A 3,609-nucleotide genomic window follows, 5' to 3' on the forward strand; every position below is an offset into this window, starting at 1 on the left:
TCCCAAAATCATTTGCTAAGAAAAATGAGCATTTTTAGTTTTCCAATGAAATTGTGATTCGCGGTCAGGTACATACATATTTTTGTTACCTAATACCTATTTTTTTTCACAAGTGTAAATTCCAATTCAATAATATTGGGGTCAATCGCGAAAAGAAAGTCGACGGATTTTGATCCTCATTCAGCAGAGACTTTCATTAGGTACAGAAAAATGTTTAGCTTCGGAGATGCCTCTGGAGGGGATGCATGGGCCCTCCAGGAGGGAGCATTTTCTAAAAATGAAGAATGTTTTCTTTACCAAGCTACTTCCTAGCTATTCAAGGTTTCGATTTGAACTCGAGAAATTTTTTTCCCAATTCGATTCATCAAAACCCTTTATTCTTGGATAGGCTACTTGGTATTTATACTTTTGGAACGATCGTATTAATTTGAAATTATGGTCTATGGCATGCTGATCATTTTAATAGAATGAAAATAAATTGAACTCATTTGAACAGTGTATATGGAATAATTTTACCAATATACAAAGTTGATCTATCAACTACAGCTTCTGTTAGTCAGAGGTTCGGCAAATATGACGTCATAAACTCGATGCGCATTAGTTCTACTTGATTGGAGTCCGAACAGTTTTTCAAGATGTTGTTTTCCTTGTCGCGTAAAGCCACGGAGGCCAGTCATCTCGTGTGATAGACTCAATTGTGTCTTCTTCATGCGAAGGAGGACGCTCAGTGTCAAAACCGGCAAGAGGAAAATATTTAGTACTTCTTTCGGGAAAAAGAAACCATTTAGCAAAATTTATACCGCAACTGTGAACCACGAAAACACCAAAAATAAGGATAATGATCTGCAAAAAAAATAATAATAATAAATAAACAAACAACTCTAATGCAGTGACGAATAACTTCTAATAATTCAGAAAATTTCGATATCATTATATAGTCACAGATTCTTACAATAAATGGCAGTAATAGCTAATAAGCTCAACTTACAAGAAAAGTTCTCATCACTTCAACTATGTACTACAATTAGTAGATATTGCAGAATAAAATTCACTAGATCCGATTTCAATGTTGCACTTATACTGTTCAAACAAAAAAAAAATTCACCTTATTCGTTTTTTCTTTTTAATGGAAATCAAAAATCCGGAAATTTATTATTACTTAACGTTGATTACAGCGTGCAGTTGGAATCTTATTACACTGATCGCAGACTATGCCTGGATACAAATTTCAATGATTTTTAAACAACTCGATTCAACTCATCACTCAGTGAACTGACCAGTAGGTACTAAGAAGTGTACAAACAAACATACCATAAGATTCGAAGAGTTCGGTATTCCTACAATCTTAATTAATTACTCTTATCTGTGTATCGTAATTCACATGTTGAAAAGAGATGGCATTGATTATAGAAATAAAATTTTCCAATCGGGTTATCTTATGCAAGACCAAAATACATATATAGGTATTCGATTTGTCTGTACTTACAGAATTGTCCATGAATAAAAAACTTGATTAACCGAAAAAGAGAAAAAATTCCCTGTAGGTACTTATGGGTATCTTTTAAAAATTAAATAATCTTCAGAAAAATTGGGTAGTGTTGAGTGATTAATTCAATAGAGCATGAGAAAAGCTTTCATTTTGCATCAAAATACGAGTAATAACTAAAACGCATATTTTTTCGATACCCATCTAATACCTACTTGTACATAGTTAACTTAGGTACTTAATTTTTCAATTTTTAACTCGAGAATTTTTTCCCCAATTCGATTCATCAAAACTCCTTATATTCTTGGATACTCGGTATTTATACTTTTGGAACCATCGTTTAAATTTGAAATTATGGTCTATGGCATGCTAATCATTTTAATAGAATGAAAATGAATTGAACTCATTTGAACAGTGTTATGGAATAATTTTACCAATATACAAAGTTGATGCATCAACTATAACTTCTGTTAGTCAGAGATTAGGCAAATTTGACTTGATAAACTCGATGTACAATATGCCTACTTGATTGGAGTCTGAAAAGTTCTTCAAGATGGTGTTGTCTCATCAAACCATGGAGGCCAATCACATCGTGTACTAGTCTCAAAGTTTTCTTCTTCATACCAAGGAGGCGGCCTAGTGTCAGTGTCGACAGGAAACCATTTAGTGTTTCTTTCGGGAAGACTAAACCATTTAGGAAGACGTATACTGCAACTGAGAACCACGAAGACGCTAAGAATAAGCATGACGATCTGCAAAAAATAAATAAACAACTCTAATTCCATGACGAATAACTTCTAATAATTTGGAAAATATTGATATCATTATAGTCACAGATTATTACAATGATGAGTGGCAGTAATTAGTTAACAATAAGCTGAACTTACAAGAAAAGTTTTCATCACTTCAACTGTACTACAATTGGTAGATATTGCAGAATAAAATTCACTAGACCCGATTTCAATATTGCACTGATACTGTTCAAACAAAAAATAAAATTCACTTGGCCCCTAATTCGTTTTTTTGTGTTTTAAAAATGAAAAAAAAAATTATTAGCTTTGATTACAGCGAACTGACGAGTATTAAGAAGTGTACAAACAAACATACCACAAGCTTTGAAGAGTTCGGTATTACTAAAATCTCAATTAATTACTGTTATCTGCGTATCGGAATTCACATGTTAGAAAGAGGTAGCATTGATTATAAATAATATTTTCCATTTGGGTTATCTTTTGTAAAACCAAAATATAGATAGATGGGTATTCGATTTGCCTGTACAGGATGTCCAAAAATAAAAAATTTGATTTACCTACTGAAAAAAAGGAGAAAATTCCTATCATAGGATAGAGGAATATCGATAAGGCCATTTTTTTGGCACCAGACAGTTATCGACTGAACCACTCTTGAAATGTTGTAATAAATGCCCAAAATACGAATCTGATGGTTAGTTAACCCAAAATGTCCAATTTTTGGGCTCCAGGGGTCTTCAAAGTTGCGAATAAAAAAATAATTTTTGGAACCATTGAGTATTATTTTCAAAACCTTTTTTTAGCGTAAAATATCTGTTTGAAGCTGTTAAACATTATACGAGACAATTTTTCTATTTTCGACCCTCGGGGGTAGAAATGAGGGGGGTTTTAATTTTTGGAAAATTTTGGAACCACCATTTTTAACTTACCCCTTTGAGCCCCGCTAAAAAGCTTTTTACAGTTTATTAATATCTGAAAGACTTCCATCTTACCGAATTTTGAGCTCAATAAAATTTTTCGCTGGTACTCAAAAATTTATTTTTCCTATTTTTTGTAATTTGGATATTTTAGGAACCCCTGGGAAACTGGAACCTGCTTGAGACATATATTCAATTATCTAGGGGAGAAAGTTCAATTAAACTCCCTGCATATTCGTAATTTTGAACCCCTTTTTCTTAGAGACCCCCACTTTGGGCACCCCTGAAAAAGGCGTCTATGCATATTTTTTCAAATAAATCGAAGAATTTACATTTGAAACGCCCTAGCAAGTGTTCGATTATTTTTCATTTGATTTTTCCGGTAATTTTCAAAATTGAGCTATTTTAGGTCAAATTCTGAGATTTTACTCTTCGAAAAAACGTTAAAATCACGTTG

The 3,609-nt window shown here is 32.8% G+C and overlaps 1 long non-coding RNA gene across 2 annotated transcripts; it reads right to left on the minus strand.

The window, feature by feature from the left end:
• Window positions 1-483: 483 nt before the first annotated feature.
• LOC135840565 (uncharacterized) lies at window positions 484-2,677 on the minus strand. 2 transcript variants are annotated; one of them, XR_010557761.1, is made up of 5 exons: window positions 2,594-2,677; window positions 2,374-2,496; window positions 2,012-2,238; window positions 989-1,286; window positions 484-843 (listed from the first exon to the last, which is right to left on the minus strand). It is a non-coding gene; the product is annotated as an uncharacterized LOC135840565 (long non-coding RNA). The 2 variants fall into 2 exon arrangements; XR_010557760.1 differs by having other exon boundaries at window positions 2,374-2,639.
• Window positions 2,678-3,609: the final 932 nt, after the last annotated feature.

The sequence above is a fragment of the Planococcus citri genome, chromosome 3 (genome assembly GCF_950023065.1).
Source record: "Planococcus citri chromosome 3, ihPlaCitr1.1, whole genome shotgun sequence".
NCBI classification, from domain to species: domain Eukaryota; kingdom Metazoa; phylum Arthropoda; class Insecta; order Hemiptera; family Pseudococcidae; genus Planococcus; species Planococcus citri.